General features: G+C 45.3%; 1 pseudogene; it reads left to right on the top strand.

Annotated features, from left to right (window-relative positions):
- Positions 1-8,155: 8,155 nt before the first annotated feature.
- Positions 8,156-8,272, top strand: LOC136650282 (5S ribosomal RNA; annotated as a pseudogene).
- The last annotated feature ends 11,401 nt before the right edge of the window (positions 8,273-19,673 follow it).

The raw sequence follows: 19,673 nt of genomic DNA, 5'->3' as shown, positions 1-19,673 counted from the left end.
CGCACACCAGCTCACGGAGGCCACATCCAGCCTCCAGGCCAACGGAATGTGGTAGGTCTGCACCAGCCAAGCTCATCTGGTGCAGCAGTTGGGGGGTGGGGATGTGGGGAGGTGTTTTGGATGGGGGGCAGTGGGCATTCTCATGGGTGGTGGGCAGGGGCGGGAGGGGGGCCAGAATCCAGCACTTATGCCTGATTCTACCCCTGTTCCCGGGCAGTGCAGAGTGGCTCCTTGCTGCTCCATTCTGCTTGGAACTGGGCCATCTTGTCAGGTGGCACAGATCCAAGTAGACCCATTGTGGCTGCTGTGGCTCTCCCCAGGATAAGGGGAATTTTTTCCCCTTACCTCAAACTGAGTCTCAGCCAGCCCCAAACTTGCACCGGATACAGCACAGGCCTCCTGGCCTGCCTGTTCCAGTGCAAGTTAGAATTGCACCCTTAGGACCTAATCCTATCCAAATTTCCAGATCCAGTTCAGCTGCAAAGAAGCCCCAGGATAAGGGAACAAATATTTCCATACCTTGAGGAGGACTCTGTGACTGCCTCCCCACCACAGGATGCAGTGCATGCCCCATTGGCACAGCTGCACCAGCACTGGAAAATTGGATAGGATTGGGCCCTTAGGGCAGTGCTTTCCAGCACTGACATAAGGGCAATGCAGCTCCAAGGTAAGGGAACAAACATTCCCTTACTTTGAGGAGGCCTCTGTGAGTGACACCCAACTGCAGGATGCCGCACATGTCCCATTGGCACTGCTATGCCAGTACTGGAAAGTACTGACATAAGGGGTTAGAAATTAAATCCGGATAAGACAGAGGCTCTCCTGGTTCGGAAATCCTCGATGCAGGTGCTGGATTATCGGCTTGCTCTGAATGGGGTTGCACTCCCTCTGAAGGAGCAGGTCCGCAGCTTGGGGGTCCACCTGGACTCGCAGCTGCTCCTGGATTCCCAGGTGGCGGCTGTGGCTAGGGGGGCCTTCACTCAGCTTCGGCTGGTGCACCAGCTGTGTCCGTACTTGGATCGTGCAGACCTGGCCACGGTGATCCATGCTACGGTGACATCGAGGTTAGATTATTGTAACGCGCTTTATGTGGGGCTGCCCCTGAAGACGGTTCGGAAACTGCAATTAGTGCAGAATGCGGCGGCCCGTGTGGTCACTGGAGCTAGGTGGTTTGATTCTGTCAGTCCGCTTCTCCGGCGGCTACATTGGCTGCCCATTCGTTTCCGGGTTCAATTCAAGGTGCTGGCTTTGACCTTTAAAGCCCTATACTGCTCTGGGCCAGGCTATCTTAGAGATCGCCTACTCCCGTACAATCCGGCTCGTCCTCTCAGGTCATCAGAGAAGGCCTTTTTACAAGTGCTGCCGCCTAAGGAGGTTCGTGGGGCGGCGGCAAGAAATAGGGCCTTCTCAGTAGTGGCACCAACGTTGTGGAACTCCCTTCCCCTTGACTTGAGAATGGCTCCCTCTCTGGAGACTTTTCGGCGAGGCCTGAAGACCTTGTTGTTTAATCAAGCCTTCTGACTTCATGGCCTTTTTAACATCTTTTATACATCTTTTAGTTGCTTTTTACAGGCTTGATTCCTCTAAGTACTGCTGTTTTATGCTCTTTTATTCTGACTTTTATCTGACTACTGTTTTTATGGGTTCTGCTAATGTGTTTTTTAATGTGTTTTTATCTGTTTGTGAAATTATGTTTTAATCTGTTTTATATGTTGTTAGCCGCCCTGGGTCCCTTTGGGGAGACGGGCGGGATAGAAATAAAGTTTTATTATTATTATTATTAGTATTAGTATTAGTATTATTGCACCCTTAAGCTCCTAACTTGATGGTGATCCATGTTAATATCTCATCTAGTTTGGTTCTGAGTAACCTTTAATCTATATGAGCCACTGGCCACATATGGCTCTAATAGTTACTGGTCTTTATGATGACAGATGGGTGGATGAAAGGACAATATTCCTAATTTTAATCAGGTATCCATTAGAGTGGTATACACCAGCAACAGGTTATGACAAGGAAGAAGAGTTTCACCAGTGGATACCCCTGGTTAGGAATCCCTGTGCTACACTGCCTGGCAGTGAATCTCCAAGGTTTCAGACAGTAGCCTTCCCCAACTCTATCTACAGATGATATAAGAGATTGCACTGGGGCTGTCATCATGTTCTTTTTGGCTAAGCAACAGTTCCTATCTAGGCAGGACATTTTGGAGTTGAGATGTTTCTTCTTTGGAGTTTGGTATTCTGATATATTCTGCCTTTTTTTTTCCATCATGGATCTCAAGGCAGGGCACATGAGTTACCAGGTAGTCTGCCATCCAAGCAGTGACTGAAGTCAGACCTGCTTACCTTAAGAACATAAGAACAGCCCCGCTGGATCAAGCCCTAGGCCCATCTAGTTCAGCTTCCTTTATCTCACAGTGGCCCACCAAATGCCCCAAGCACATAAGACAACAAGAGACCTGCATCCTGGTCCCCTCCCTTGCAAGCTTCAGAAAGATGACTGCAATATATGCCCTCAGATCATGGTCTGGGGTATGCATTTTTATTTTCTGTACAGGGATGTTTGGCATTATGTCACAGAAAGAGCCATTCAAGCAAAGGAGTGAAAACTGTGAATGGTTTATAGGCCTTTACTACCACAAAAAATTCACTATGATTAATTTAATTAACAGGTCTTTATGGCTGTATTCCAATTGCACAGTTACCTGGAAGTGAGCTTCATTGAACACAGTAACACTTACTTCTAAGAAAACATGTATAGAATCACAGTGTAAAGTCTGATAATAAAACATTTTATTGGAACATGCTCTGAGTATGGCATGAACCCTTTAAGCTGTGTCTTTAAACATGATCCTGGAGGATCAGACAGCTCAGTTCACTCAAGGGCAGGTAGATAAGGATACCTCAAGGCATTGGGAAACTTGCCTGAATTGTGGGACTTTCTCCTTTTTTCTCATACCTATCAGTATAAATTCACAGATATGTGCTGACACTCACTTAAAAGGCTTAAACGAAAGCACTTTCTGTTATATGCAATTAGAACACAGTCTCGGGTTTCCATTGACTCTGCCGATTTTTAGAGTGGAACTCTATTGTATTTGATTTATCACTTATTTGCAGCCTTCAGTTTCTGAACACTTGCAGAAATGTACAATAGAACTCATTCATGGGGGAAGAGAATCCCATGCCCAGACGGAATTTTATGAAAATTTGCCAGGAGGTGGTATAAGCAAATTCAGTGACTGGATATATCTGCAGTCTATTATATGAATGGCTCAGGCATACAAGTTGGTTCCTGGCAAGTCAATGAGCTGAAATCTCCAGAATACCAGATTTTTAATTGGTGGAATTATTTTTCCAAGCATAAAAGTACTCAGGGTGGGGAGAGAGGGGTGCGATTTCCTTTAGCTAGAGAAATCTGAAGTCTACGCCAGCGAGGACAAGAACATTTTAGAGGAGTGTCCATTGCCTTTTTGAATTTTCTCAGACATATGTTGAAACCAACACAACTGCAAATCTGAGACAGTGTGTTGAAAAGGAACATTTGAGGACATAAAAATGGATGTTGACCAAAGGACTATCAGATATTCCATGGTTTGATGATTCAAAAGCCAATCCCCCTCAACTTCTAATTGCAAGGAATCATTCCCTGCTTTAACTTCACTGAAATCCAGGTAGGAAGAATTCATCCATAATTTTCTTGGTTGGGGGAAAAAAAAAAACTGAACTAAGTCACAGCAACAAGCAGTTAGGAAGTTGTGTCTAAATGGGGAAAATAGCAGTCATTCTTTATTGAAGTGTAAATCAGTGGGCATTAACTGGAAAAGGACCCTGAAGCTGAAGCATTATTGAGCAAAGCTGTTTGCAGAGAATTGGCTGACTTTCTACTCACTGGTTCCTCTATCCTCCACATCCTCCTCAATATTATCAACATCATCTGTTTGAGTAGCATCTAAAACACTTCTGACCCTTGGTAGAGAAATAAATGCAAGTTGTCCGTCCCCAACCTCCTGACTTAATATCTTTGCTATGCTAAATTCAGGTAAAGCGAGTATTTCTCCCCCCCCCCAAAGAAATGATCTTTACTGACAATCTCTGCAGTAGGCTGAACTCATTAATTAGATCACAACATAGAAATCGTTTTCAAACATTTACCTGGACTTCAGTCACATTTCAAAGGTGGTGGCAAGACCTTGGCTTCTCCAAGCAGTTTGCTTTCCCATTTAGCCAAAAACCTCAGAGGAAAGGAGAAAGATGGTTCAGGACAGCCTGGGAACCAGGGAACTCACAAGCCCCCAGAACATTCACGGTGCCCTGCTAAGTGGGAACTACACCTCACCGTGGCCATCACAAGCTGAAGAAACTTGGAGGGAGCTGAGGCATCCTTGGTGTCTTGAGTGCTCTGGGAGGATATCCTTGTGTCCAGTCGGTCGGATCTTCAGGAGCATTCGCTGGTTCTGATAAAAGCTTGGTTGGTATTTGCTGCTTCAGAGGGTCACCAACCATCTGTCCCAGAATGTCATGCTTTCTCCTATAAAGAGAACAATTCACGTGCAACATACTTGCCCTCTCTCCCACCCACTGCAACCACCCACCCACCCCACAGACAGCAAGGAGCGTCTGGCTGTCTCCAGATCCTGCCACTGGGTTTCACAACATCCCTCTGCTTTGAGCTGCCAGCCTCCCAGCTTCAACCAGACCGAGGGCAGGACTCCCTTCCATGCACCCTGACGCTGTTCACTGCTGTGGTGCTGAAAATAGCAACGCTTCCCAACTTAGCTGCTTTGCAGGCTCTCAACTCCAGGGGCAGTGCGGCTCTGATTTTTCAATCAACTGAACTCAGCCCCCCCTCCCACCACCACACACACACACTCCTTTTCCGCCTAGTGAAATTGTCAAACAACAAGGCAATCGCCTCTGGCCAAAGCACAATCCCACAAACAGCAGGGGCTAAGTTTGAAAAATGCTGCTTCCTTGAGTTTTCACGTGGATCTGCACCAACACGCGTTCTCTAATGAAGGGCAATGGAGATGACTGCTTGCCACCTGCCCCCCTTCTCATTTATTTGTTCCTTGGTGAAAGTGTATTCTCTGACAGCTCATTCCCTCCCACGCCCACACACAACCACCCACTGCTCTCATTCAGCATGAAAGTGCCAGGCACAAGAATGAAAACCAGAGGGCATTCATGGGAGACGATTCATTGAAGACGTTTCCCCTTTTGCTTTCAAAGGCTTTAAAAATCATCCTAAAACTTGGAATATTAATGCAGAGACAGCAACAAGTTATGGGGAGGGTGGGCACATCAAGAGAAAAAAAAATCTGGCAAAACATTGCAATGTTAAAGAGAAATGAAGGAACACTGGAGGATGTCATTGAGAAGGTTCTCAAATCTACCAGCCCCTCACTCTGTTTAGGTAGCTGATAATGTGTTTGTATTGATTGGGGAAGGAGGTGTGAGAGCACTGGCCTGGTCTCCACTTGCAGCAGAATGGGGTGGTACAATTCTGAGGCATAGAGTGGATTGCATTGCTTCAAACTGTAGGTGGGGCTTGCCATTTTTTTTAAAAGCTTCCTCATATCAAAACTCCATGCAAATAAAAAAAGATGGCACATCAAAAAGAAGTCAGTACAGGGGGGGGAGGGAACTATCTCCCTTCTGTGAGAGTTTCTACATGCAGTGAGGTTCCCCACCCCACAGGGGAACATTCAAAAATGTGCTCCCCACCTGCAATCTGAAATTATACAATCCATTTTTCTACAGTCTCAGGACTCATTCTGCTGCGTATGAAGGCAAGACCATTCCTACTGCTGATGATGCTTAGTTTTACAGCACTGTTCTAGTGTATGAGTTTTTCCAGATAACAGATTTATAAACACAGCAAGCAGACAATTTTTGGTTGCTTGTTGCTCAGGATCCAGACATTTTTCCTTAAAAAGAGATTTCTGTTTAAGGAATGGCGTAGCTCCACACTGAAATATATCATGGCTTGTAAAATGCTATTCTTAGCTAATAGAACTATTGTCGGGAGTGTCAGGTGGAATGTAGTTGCATAAGAGTTTGGAGTATATTTTGGATAATGCTTATGACATCACTGATGATGAACAATTCAGTTTACCTCCCCTGCCCCCATGCCATGTAGTGTCTCTAACGAAGCACGACCTCGATCACCCGCAAAGAGAGGGCTTGTATAGGAACTGAAACAAATTAATTCTCTTGAAACATTGGTTTGCTTTCATGTGAAACTGATAAGCACTTCTCCAACCTTGCATTGGAAATGGACAGTTTCAACTCTTGCCAGTCATTCTTTGCCTGGAGAGCCAGCAACTCTCTTTCTCACACAATGGCACATACACCATGAAGCTTTTAAAAAAACAAAAAAAAACACACAGACAGAACAGTAACATTGTTGGCATCCTTCAGTCTCGAAAGACGATGGTATCGCGCTCTGAATAGTGGTTCCGGAACAGTGTCCTCTCCAGTGCGCAAAGCCTGGGTAAAGTAGATATGGAGGATAGACTGTTTCCCATGCAGCAAATCCCCCCTCTCCACTTCGCTGGAATGGTCCAATGGAAAGGCAGATGCCAATACGGTTGGTTCCAGCGGCATCGCAGGAGTTGCCAGAATGTGACTGTGTTCAGCCATGAACTGCCTCAGGACTCCGGTTCCAGATTTTGTGTCGAGGTTGACTCCTGAAGCCTTTTCCATAACTGGATGTAGCCACAAGGCAGTGGAGGTTTGGGATCAGAGTTTTCCTTCTCTCAGATGTGCTGCCTTCCCAGGCTAATGAGTCCCATCTACCCGGTGGCTGTTTAGTCGCCTCAAACAGTACAGTTTGGCTGTACAGTAACATTGCTGTGCCCTGAACAAAGAGGCTAGTTCTTATCTGTGGACTGGATGGTGTGCTATTCAAGAAAAGTTGGCCAAATACCTCTTGGTACTGAGACGGTGCCAAATTTTTTACCTGGTGCCCCCTTTTACCTGGTGATGTAGCTGCTCCTGCTCCCCGAATTGGAAGGGGGACAGAGTGGAAGTGAAAGTGTAGGAGGCAACAGTGTAGAGGAGGTGGGTAGAGTATTGGTATTCAAGCCCACCACTGTTCCCTCACTCACACTTTCTGTTCTGGCTTGTCCCCCTTTTCCTTTTCCAGTCCAGTGGGGGGGAGAAGTGGAGACAAGTGAGAGAGGTGGGCACACCTGCCAATCTGCTACCTGAGGCAAGAGCCTCAGCTGGTCTCATGGATGGACTGATCATGTTGAGGATGATTCCACAAAGATTTCAGATGTGACAGAACCATATCTCAAACTGGTAACCTGAAAAAAAAAACCTGAGGTTTGCCACCGAATGAAGCAATTCACCAAGCTTTGCTACTACTAAATTCCATTCATTTCATTGCCCCATACAAGCCTACAGAGGCAGATAGTCAGGTACAAGTAGATTGCATCAATTTCTGCTCCTGTATATGTATTATTCTATTTGTTTATTCTAAAGTATTTCTATTCCACCTTTCTTGCCTATCAAGGCAAGCCAAAGCAGTTCACAATAAGATTAAATGAAGTAAAACAATCAAAATACAATCAAAGAACAAGCTATTTAAAGGAGCAGTAAAAAACAAAACCAATTGCTACAACTGACTGTACCTGGAAGTACAGTATTATATATCTAGAACTCTGACATAATGAAATAGTTTTGTGATGTGTTACTAACTGCTGGTATAATGCCAGTGACATTTGTGCTCTCTGTCTGAGCTGTTTATTACCAAACCTTGGAAATGACTCAATTCTGAGCTCTTCCCCCCCCCCCCAACATCATGTTTTCCTCTTCTTTTCTTTACAATAAAAGAAGTGCAGATAGCATCACTGAATGAAGGCCAGCCATATACTCTTTTCTTCCAGCTTATTAAACAGTGTCCTTTTGTCAAGAAAATATACTGTACTCTGAGAACCACCTCTGTAACTGTAAAGAAACATAATGTAGGTCAATGAACCAGGCCCACACTTGAGAAATCATCAAGGAGGACACATATTCATTCTCTTTCTCTTTCAATAGTTTTTCTATTGAAAAACTAAAATCCCCTGCTGAGCTATTCTTTACCAATAAGATGGGCTTTTCTTATATAACTGTAATTGTTCCACTGTATTAGAAATGAGACATCAGTAAATAACTGTTATCCTGCACATGCCTGATCCCATCTGATCTCGGAAGCTAAGCAGAGTCAGGCCTGGTTAGTACTTGGATGGGAGACCACCTGGGAATACTGGGTGCTGTGGGCTTATACCATAGTCTTTTGAGACTGAAGGTTGCCAACCAAAATAGAAGACTCCCTATCCCAACATCATTGTCCTAGAAGTTTAGAGAAAAGACTACTGTACCATGCCACTACAGAGCTCTATGTCAATAGAACTTTAATTTTTCTGGAAACCAAATTATATGAATATTGTATAAATAACCTTTTGCCACTTGATGAAATGTGATCGAACTGCACAATGTACCAAAAGGAGATCTATTCTAATAATGCTTAGTATCTGAATACGTGTATTTGTACAGAATTAACATGTATTAACTTGATGCAATCTTTACAATAAGCCTGTAACAGCACAAGCCTATGCAGGTCTACAGAGAAGTAATCACTTAATGGACCTTCTTTGCTGGTACATGTGTATATAGGATTGCAGCATAAACCAGGTATTATTATCTCCATGTTGGCCTAGGGAAGTGAGGCTGAGAGTGAGTGGCCTGTTGGAGGCCAGCTAGTGAGCTCAAGGCATAGGCAAGATTCAGACTGGAAAATGTCCTGGTTCACAATTCAGTCTCTTACAGCCCAGTCCCAACTAACTTTCCAACACTGATGCAGCCACGACAATGGGGTGAGTACTGCATCCTACAGTGGGGGGCAGTCATAGAGGTCTCCTCAATGTATGAGAATGTTGTGCCTGCATTGGCAAGATTAGTTAGGATTGGGTGTTAGACTGCAATACTATATACACTTTCCTGGAAGTAAGTCTCCCTGAACACAATGATATGGGCAGCCCAATCCCACTTAACGCCCCGTGCAGTGACCCAGCTATGCCAACATGGTGCCTGCTGAAAATCACAAGGGAGTATCAGCCTCTGGAGGTCTCCTTGTGAAAAGGAAACATTTGTTGGACCTGCACTAGTCCACTGGGTCTACTCAAACCTGCATCAGCTCTACAGCTGGCGTAAGTTCAAGTGGACCTAGATCTGGGAAGCAAAGCTGAGAAGGAAGCAAGGCTGGATATCAGCATGTGCCACTGCTGCCAATACTACCCCCTTACCAGCACCAGACCACCATCCCCCCTGCCCCCATCTTCACCCGTTCTCCCCCCCCCCCGGGGTTCTATTCCCTTTCTACCTCTCTCCCAAACCTGCACTGACTTACCAACGCCTCAGTTCACTGACACACGAACCTACTGCTCGATGCTTGCAGCTCATGCTGAGTGGTGTGTTACACTTTGTGATCACCATAAAGAAATACTTGTTCCAGTGGTGTAAGGCCCAAACAAGATTGGGCCATTGCTTTTGAGTAGACATGCTAAGGATTGAGTGGTTAGTCACTATGCTACAGGAGCTCTCTTTTCTTTTGCTCACATTTTAAACGCAGTCATATGGCTGATCAATTTCCATTGAAGGATTGATAGTATATTTTCTAAGGTAGTATCAGGGTTGGGAACTCGACTCAGATGACTTGGACTTGAATCACGAAAATGTGTGTTTTTTGCCGATTCGTTGACTTGTGAGTCGTGCGCATGGAAGACTTGGAAAAACACTCGAGTCAGGGCCCTCCTGGGTCTTTCGTCCCCATGCATGCAGACTTGAGTCTTCCTGTGTATGGGTGTACTTGCTTACTTTTTGTGGTGTGAAAGACCCCTTGGCATTTTTCACGGGCAAGCAGCAGGGAGGTTCAGGCAGGGAAGGGTTAATGTTTGCATTTGCATCTGAGCAGGAGGGGGGTGGCAAGAGCGGGCTCTCTGATTGGAAGGAAAGAATGGATGATCGTTGGACACAGGATGGGAGGTTTGGTATTTTCTTTGGTTGAGGGAGGGCAGAAGGAGGAGCCCAAGAGGGTTCTTGCCTTACAATTGGCTACAGAGGCCCAGGGAAGGAGGAGGAGGCAGGAAGAGGGGAGGCAGTTCATAGCAATCACGCTTTCCTCCTCCTGGCTCTGTTGTTACTTGGGGGAGGGGAGGAAGCCTCATTGAATGACAGGTGCAAATGTGTAGAGCTGTAAAAGATTGGGTCGGCCTGGTAAGCCTCACAGCTGCTGCTCGTGACCATCCTCCTCCTTCTTGTCACTTCTCTCTTGGCTCTCTTGCATCCCTCCCACCCTGTTTATAGATGGGCAGGGAGATCAGGGGAGTGTTCAAAGAGAGCTCTGACACACACAGCCTGGCAGCAGCCCAGTTTTTTCCATGGCAGGCTTTTTAAAGGGAGGGGAGTGACTCAACTCGAGTACTTTAGAGTCGCGAAGGGGCAACTCGGAGACTTGAAAAGTGCCCCTGTTATGATTCTTTTCAAAGTCAAATCACAGGGGGGATTGACTCTAGATTTGGTTCGAGTCAAGCCACACTGGACCTTCCCATCCCTGGGTAGTATACTGATCAAATTCCATGTTCCATTTTATACAGATGTTCTAAAATACGATCCTTTTCTTGACCTTTCCATACTCATTCAACACACCTTAATTTTACCATATCCACTACCTTCTGTACTGTTATAATAGACAATCCTTGATTGTTGGCACTTTGGAATATTTTTACTGTATTATATACTGCTTCCATTCTTATAGTAGTCAATCCATTTCCAGCTAATTCCTATTTGATCTCCTGATATATTTTAAACAGCTTGGCAGGAACTTTACAATGTTGCAGGGTAAAATGTATCTCATCATATCTTGAATCATTTTTATATTTATAGCCAATATAATCCTGTCTTCCTGCAGTTCCACTAACAATGCATTTCAATTGCTTTCCCTCTCAATTGCATCTCCACCATTTATCACTGAAGTTTTACACACACACACACACACAGAGAGAGAGAGAGAGAGAGAGAGAGAGAGAGAGAGAGAGAGAGAGAGAGACTAATAATTTTCAATTTTAGAGAGAGAGTAAGAAGCATCATTCTGGGTTTCTATTCCAAGACATTTTCATTACACCTTCCACTTCAGGGGAATTGGTGTTTTCAATAATAAGATTATAAGTTTGATTTTGGCATCTAGATGCAGACCATTGACCACCTTTTGGGATAAATTATTTCTCAGCCTCTCATTTCAGAGTGGCTCTTTTTCATCTGCATTGATTATGCAATGAAGATTCGTGGCAGTAATACTTCACTTTTATTAATAAAATCTGTGTGGAAGCAGGAGTATAAAATTTAAGATACATGACTTCCAGTAAACAGCGGTATTGTAAGTGCACCATTAATATTCAACCCAACTAAATGGCAACGGTGCTCCAACGAATGGGATCTTTTACACTGTCACCAGTTCTATTATTAATGCAGCAGTGGCTCTTACTGTCGGTATTTTCCTTTCCACTAGAGGAAAATTCCTTTGTTTCTTGGTAAGGCATATAAAAAGAGACTTCTCAGGCTGTTCCCAGTTCATTGTAGTCAGTGAGTAATAATTTCGTCATCCCCTAAAAATCTAGTCTTCCACCTTCCCTGCATGCACGCCCACAAGCTGGGCAGACTATTCCAACCTATTCTTGGTTTTCTGATTAGTGAAATGTGATTTGTAATAGAAACAGTTGCTGTCTTTTGAGTGGTGCCTGTAGCAGCTATTTAATGGCAAGAGGAACCCTAGTTCTAGTCTTGTTCTGTCGAATTCATTTGGAATTCCTGCATTTTATTTAAATGCTCCTTGATTCTCTGGGGCTCCATGCTATGAAGATCATTATGCTGAAATATGGTTGCCGCCATTTCAGACTCTCAACAGTTGCTGCAGGCCTCCTCCAGCACACTTCCTGTTTAATAGCCCATAACAAGAGCAATAACGAGGCAAGGTTTTTATCTAGAGCTTTATGTGCTTAGGGGCCCAGTTAGCAAAGCTTCACAGAACCCACCTTGTCAAAAAGACCTTGTGGTCTTCTGTCATTCCAGCACAGCCTAACAAGGACAAAAATTGTAGTCTAGATGCACACCAAGCAACCTGTCAGCGCCAAAGCCATACAGGAGATCCTGAGCAGCCAATGACAAGAAGTCTTCTGTCAGATAGACATGCACCAGAGGTGACAGTGCGAGCATCACAAATGATGCCATAAATATCTTTTAGTCTTGAGCGTAGTACTTCTGAACATAATGTGATACAGAATGCAAAAGAGAGATACTTTTCAATCAATTGTATATTCTCTGAAACATACCGGATTTGATGTCCCTTGTGAAAATGCTGTTAGCAGAAAAAGACACAGGTCTGAAAAGCTGTAAAGCTCAAGATCATCACATACATGCACACCAAACTGTTGCTCTATCTATGGAAGAAAAAACAAACTATTTTTTAATTTTTAATTTTTTTTTTCTTTTCATGAAGATGGAAAAGCAGGTGGGAGCAGTTTTAAGTTGAAAAACACCTGGAAGGGTTAAACATTCCTTCCTCCTACCATCCTTTCGCTCAAGATTCCATCCTTCTGGGTAACATCCAGTTTGACCCCATAAAGATCAGTAAAAGTGCATAACAAACCGGAAGTCACCTGCCACATCATTACATCTCTAATCTTGCAAGATGCATTCACAGGAAGTGTTCAATGTCTTTAAGGTTGCACTTTCAGCTCACAGGAGTGAGGTCCAAATCTGGTCAATATCCTGTAGGAACTGTGTGTGCGCCCAATAGATTAGATTAGATTGGATGGATGGATGCTGTTGTGCCATTTTGGTCTTCTCTATGTTCCTTGCTCCAAAGAAGCCTTTCAACAAACATTCAATACCAAATCACGCCATGCTGGAGTCATCAGGCAATCAATGATAGGAAAATCAGCGTTTGGTCTTAGGATTTGGAAACAAGTGGGGCAAGCAATGTATCTATTTTTTTTAATTATGTCCCATTAAAAAATACAGAAACCAAGGCTAAAAACAATAAAACATGAAAATATTTGACATTAACATAATGAAACAAAATCAAGAAATATTTGATGGAATAAATGGGCCTTTAACTGTAGTACTTTAACTGAAAGGAGAAAAGAGAGGGAGCAGAGGAAACCTCTTGTGGGAGGGAGTTTCACAGGCAGGGGTCACCACAGAAAAGACCTTCTGATGTAATGAACTTCCAATGGTTTTGTAGTGGCATTTCTGCCCAGATATCCCCTATGTTGAACTTGCTTCCACCATTTCTTTATTCATATTTACAGTGTGTTGCAAAATGGTTTCCAGAAGGGGGAAAATGTTCTTGTTCTGTTTAGCTTTAGGCAGAGAAGAAACTGAAACCAAATGCACTATCCAGAAAACTCTCATTTTGGGGAGAAATAGTAAACTCAATACCCTAACTTGGAGGAAGAAAATTTAAAACTTGCTATCAGATTGGGTAAAAACCTGGGAGGAAGGGTGTTTTCCTGTAAAAATGGGCTGAACCATAGCACAGTTAAGCTTGGATAGAAATCAAAGGGAACTGCTACTTGGAAGTGATTGAGTGAGTATGAACGAGGAAGATAGCTTCACGAAGCTGACCTGGAAAGGTAAATACTTACGGATATTTCAACCTGCAAAATAGGGAACAAGTCTAGTTAGCATTCGCTGGCTGTGTTTATCCCTGTTTATGTTCTTATCTCACATGCCTGTGAGTTATTGTCCCCTTCCCCCAAAAACTGCTTTAAATAAAGGGATGAACTATGTTCTCTACCCTGAATTCCTTGGAGGGAAGGTGGTATAAAAATGTGAAAAATGAAAATGAATACCATAAAACAGTGGTTCTCACATATTTAGCACCGGGACCCACTTTTTGGAATGAGAATCTATCAGAACCCACTGGAAGTGATGTCATGACTGGAAGTGACATCATCAAGCAGGAAAAATTTTTAACAATCCTAGGCTGCAATCCTGCCCACACTTACCCAGGAGAAAGTCCCATTTACTATCATTGTTAAAAGAATATACATAGTAGCTTGTAAAAAGTACAGATGTGTAATATTTCCCCAAATGCAGTCACATCCCACGGTAGCATCAAGTCTAATATATTAAAAATAAAATATTGAAATGAAATGACCCACCTGAAATTGGCTTGTGACCCATTTCATGGGTCCCGACCCACAGTTTGAGAAACACTGCCATAAAACAAATAACTGAAATATTTTTCAAAATCTCTAGCAAAGTTTGTTCTTATTATTCACCTAGCCTGGATTCTTAGTTTTTTTAAATCTCTCCGCTCACATCCAATAACTAGTTACATGCTCTCTAGTACTGGAACAGTGGCTGGATCATAAGCAAAAAGTGAAGGGTAACTTTAGTAGAGGCACCTGTAATGAACATTGAAGTGATGGCAGCCGGGACATCAGTAAGAGGAGAGAAGCAAGAGAGTAGCTAAGCAACTGTTTTTGGCTCACCTTCCCTCTCATTTATGGGGCAGGCTACTGCTTGAATGTGACATGGTTCTTCCTCCAGTTTGCCTTGCTGTCATTTCCCTGCCAGCAAGGAAGAAGAAAAGAGATAACCACTTAGGATGCTGTCTTCAAAGGCAGAATAGGACTGTGCTGCTGCTATCAGCAAGAGACAAATATTTTTAATTGACTTGCTGGGAGCTCTGTGCCAGCAGACCTTAAATCGCAGACATCCGCATTTGCAAGCCAATTAGCAAAACACCTACATTCCATGCCTTACCTTCCAATTATTCAACTTCATTCCCTCCAGGGATCTGTTTCCAGAGCTGCTTGGATCAGTTAGTTAATGATTGCCATTATTTTATTTTAGCTGACAAATACCCAGCTAGGGAAAAAGAGAAACTACAGGAAACTGTCAAATCGATGGGATGGCAGGGTGTGTTATAATGTACACTGTGGCTTGGATTCAACAATGTACTTGGGCACACCCAGTGCCATCTTTTACTCCTTCTGCCTGTTGCCACACATGCCTCAAGCCCACATGTTCTCACACATACACCCCAGCCTGTGTATAACTTGGCTCTTTGAAAAATTGATTCGTAGCATACCCAATGGATATTGGCATTCATGAAAAGTGAGAGGCACCAATATCAATTCATGCACAAGAGCAGTGATTCCCAAATCTATTTGCATTGGAACCCACTTTTTAAAATGTCACTCTGTTGGGACGCATCTAGCTTTTCGAGCCTAAAAAAAAGTGTTGCACTTTTCCAGTTGCTCAAGCCTCTGTTTGTATCCTTTTTACTATAGTGGGGGAGGGAACCACCTTCTGGAGTGTTTGTTGAGCTCCAAGTTCATTGAATCAGAACCATTCTGGTGGCCTCTTAGGGATGTTGACCCTAGATCACTGTCTCAGCTGGCTGACCTCTGACACAACTCTTGACAGCAACCCAATGAGAGGAATGGGTTCCTACAGTGCAATCTAAGGCCGTGGTTCTCAAAATTTTTAGAAGCCCTAGAGGCTGCTACCTGATATTTAAATGCCAAGGGGCATCACTATAATGGTGATTGGGCAGCAGTGCTCCCCACCACTAAGTAGCAGTTTGTTTAACCTTTGATGTACATAGCCTAATCTGCCCTGTCAGTTTGCGACCCTCCAAAAATTGAGTCGTGACCCATGGGTAGGTCCTGACCCAGAGTTTGGGAACTGCTGCAGAAGAATATTTATTAGGAAGACATGTACAATAATAGGGAGAGGGAAAGTCAAGATTAAACTGGAGTCTTAGAAAAAGCAATGTTCTGAATGGATCCTAGCTACAAGTCTGACACGTGTTGTATAAGCAAGAGGAAAAGTCACTAAGCATGCTCACAAGTTTGCTGTGCACGAGATCAGAAGATGGGAGGGTTAGAGCCAAGATTGCTCTCTCTGTATCTGCTAAGGCAGTTTCTTTGAATTACAAAACTCTGATGATACAAGCAGTGAAGCTGGGCAGCCATCAAGCTCACAGAGGGCCCAATCTTTCCTGGGCCAATGCCACATGTCCACCACATATGATAAAAGGAAGCTTCTTGTTTTTACATTTCCAACATTTATTTGGCATATTTCCATTATTATTGGCAACCTCAGAGGCCAGGGTTTCCCACTTGTTGAGGTCCATCCCTAAGGCCTTCAGATCCCTCTTGCAGATGTCCTTGTATCACAGGTGTGGTCTACCTGTAGGGCGCTTTCCTTGCACGAGTTCTCCATAGAGGAGATTCTTTGGGATCCGGCTATCATCCATTCTCATGACATGACCAAGCCAACGCAGGCGTCTCTGTTTCAGCAGTGAATACATGCTAGGGATTCCAGCACGTTCCAGGACTGTGTTGTTTGGAACTTTGTCCTGCCAGGTGATGCCGAGGATGCGTCGGAGGCAGCGCATGTGGAAAGCGCTCAGTTTCCTCTCCTGTTGTGAGCGAAGAGTCCATGACTCGCTGCAGTACAGAAGTGTACTCAGGACGCAAGCTCTGTAGACCTGGATCTTGGTATGTTCCGTCAGCTTCTTGTTGGACCAGACTCTCTTTGTGAGTCTGGAAAACGTGGTAGCTGCTTTACCGATGCGCTTGTTTAGCTCGGTATCGAGAGAAAGAGTGTCGGAGATCGTTGAGCCAAGGTACACAAAGTCATGGACAACCTCCAGTTCATGCTCAGAGATTGTAATGCAGGGAGGTGAGTCCACATCCTGAACCATGACCTGTGTTTTCTTCAGGCTGATTGTCAGTCCAAAATCTTGGCAGGCTTTGCTAAAACGATCCATGAGCTGCTGGAGATCTTTGGCAGAGTGGGTAGTGACAGCTGCATCGTCGGCAAAGAGGAAGTCACGCAGACATTTCAGCTGGACTTTGGACTTTGCTCTCAACCTGGAGAAGTTGAAGAGCTTTCCGTCTGATCTGGTCCGGAGATAGATGCCTTCTGTTGCAGTTCCAAAGGCCTGCTTCAGCAGGACAGCGAAGAAAATCCCAAACAAGGTTGGTGCAAGAACACAGCCCTGCTTCACTCCGCTTCGGATGTCAAAAGGGTCTGATGTGGAGCCATCGAAGACAACAGTGCCCTTCATGTCCTTGTGGAAAGATCTGATGATGCTGAGGAGCCTGGGTGGACATCCAATCTTGGGGAGAATAATAATAATAATAATAATAATAATAATAATAATAATAATAACTTTATTTCTACCCCGCCTTTCTCCCCGAAGGGACTCAAGGCGGCTTACAACATATTAAAAACAATTTAAAAACAAATAAAAACATATTAACACATACTAAAAACAGCAGTCAGAGTAAAAATAGGTAAAAAGAGCATAGAGCAGCAGCAAGTCATAAAAGAATCAGGCCTGTAAAAAAAAATATTAAAAGATGTTAAAAAATGTTAAAAGGCCAAGAACTCAGAAGGCCTGTTTAAACAGAAGGGTCTTCAGGCCTTGCCGAAAGGTCTCAAGAGAGGGAGCCATTCTTAAGTCAAGGGGAAGGGAGTTCCATAGCGTTGGTGCCACTACTGAGAAGGCCCTATTTCTTGCAGCCGCCCCACGTACCTCCCTAGGCGGCGGCACTTGTAAAAAGTTCTTCTCTGATGACCTGAGAGGGCGAGCCGGATTGTACGGGAGCAGGCGATCTCTAAGATACCCTGGTCCAGAGTAGTATAGGGCTTTAAAGGTCAATACCAGCATCTTGAATTGGGCCCGGAAACGAATGGGCAGCCAGTGCAGCCGCTGGAGAAGCGGACTGACAGGGTCGAACCGCCTACTTCCAGTAACCACACGGGCCGCCGCATTCTGCACTAGTTGCAGTTTCCGAACCGTCTTCAAGGGCAGCCCCACATAGAGTGCGTTACAGTAATCTAATCTGGATGTCACCGAGGCATGGATCACCGTGGCCAGGTCTGCACGATCCAAGTACGGCCGCAGCTGGCGCACCAGCCGAAGCTGAGCGAAGGCCCCCCTAGCCACAGCCGCCACCTGGGAATCCAGGAGCAGCTGCGAGTCCAGGTGGACCCCCAAGCTGCGGACCTGCTCCTTCAGAGGGAGTGCAACCCCATTCAGGGCAAGCCGATAGTCCAGCACCTGCATCGAGGATTTCCTAACCAGGAGAGCCTCTGTCTTATCCGGATTTAATTTCAGCTTGTTAGCCCCCATCCAGATCCTCACTGCCTCCAGACAGCGCTCCAGGTCCTCAACCACCACCCTGGAGTCTGGAGGAAAGGAGAGATAGAGCTGGGTGTCATCAGCGTATTGATGGCACCCCACTCCAAACCCCCGGATGACCTCTCCCAGCGGTTTCATGTAGATGTTAAATAGCATGGGGGACAGAATTGAGCCCTGTGGCACCCCGCATCTCAAGGGCCAGGGTGTCGAACAGGCATCCCCCAGCACCACCATCTGGGACCGACCCTCCAAGTAGGAGCGGAACCACCGCAAAACAGTGCCTCCAGCTCCCAACTCGGCCAATCGGCCCAGAAGGATACCATGGTCGATGGTATCGAAAGCCGCTGAGAGGTCCAGCAGGACCAACAGGGACACACTCCCCCTGTCCAGTCCCCGGCGTAGGTCATCCACCAAGGCGACCAAGGCGGTTTCCGTCCCAAAGCCCGGCCTGAAGCCAGATTGAAAAGGATCCAGATAATCCGCTTCATCCAAGACCCTCTGGAGTTGGGATGCCACCACCCGCTCAATTACCTTGCCCAGAAACGGGATGTTGGAGACTGGCCGGTAGTTATCCAACACAGTGGAATCCAGGGAGGGCTTCTTCAGGAGGGGGCGAACCACCGCCCGTTTCAAAGCGAGTGGTAACGTCCCCTCCATCAAGGAAGAGTTGACCACCCTCCCTGTCCACTCAGCCAGCCCACCCCGGGCAGCTCTTATCAACCAAGCTGGGCAAGGGTCGAGCAGGCAGGCAGATGGCCTCACACTCCAAAGGAGTCTGTCCACATCCTCAGGCTGTACAAGCTGAAAAGAATCCCACAACACAGGACAAGCAGTTGCCAAGGGGACATCGTCAGACACTGTCAATGTGGCATCCAAGTTGTGACGAATACGATCGATTTTATCTGCAAAATGTTGCGCAAACACGTCACAGCGGCTGACCGTGTATTCCTCCTGGTCTACTGGGGGGGCCTGATGGAGGAGGCCCCGCACCACACGGAACAGCTCTGCCGGACGGTTGTCAGCAGATGCAATGGTAGCAGAGAAGAACGATCTCTTCGCTGCTACCACCGCCACGGAATAGGCTCTGTAATGGGCTCTACTCCGTGTCCGGTCTTGAATCTTGAAGAGGCCGTCTCTGCTGACCAGGTCGAAAGCCTTCGTGAGATCTATGAAGGCTATAAAGAGTGGCTGTCGTTGTTCCCTGCATTTCTCCTGCAGTTGTCTAAGGGAGAATACCATATCAGTGGTGGACCTGTTGGCTCGGAATCCACACTGCGATTCTGGATAGACGCTCTCTGCAAGTACCTGGAGCCTCTTTAGTACAACTCGGGCAAACAGCTTTCCTACAACGCTAAGGAGAGAGATGCCGCGGTAGTTGTTGCAGTCACCCCTGTCACCTTTGTTCTTGTACAGCGTGATGATGTTTGCATCCCTCATGTCTTGAGGTACTCCACCTT

Source organism: Tiliqua scincoides, chromosome 4 (assembly GCF_035046505.1).
Source record: "Tiliqua scincoides isolate rTilSci1 chromosome 4, rTilSci1.hap2, whole genome shotgun sequence".
Taxonomy (NCBI): domain Eukaryota; kingdom Metazoa; phylum Chordata; class Lepidosauria; order Squamata; family Scincidae; genus Tiliqua; species Tiliqua scincoides.
Note: the sequence above shows the minus strand (reverse complement) of the source record. Positions and strands in the feature narration are given on the sequence as shown.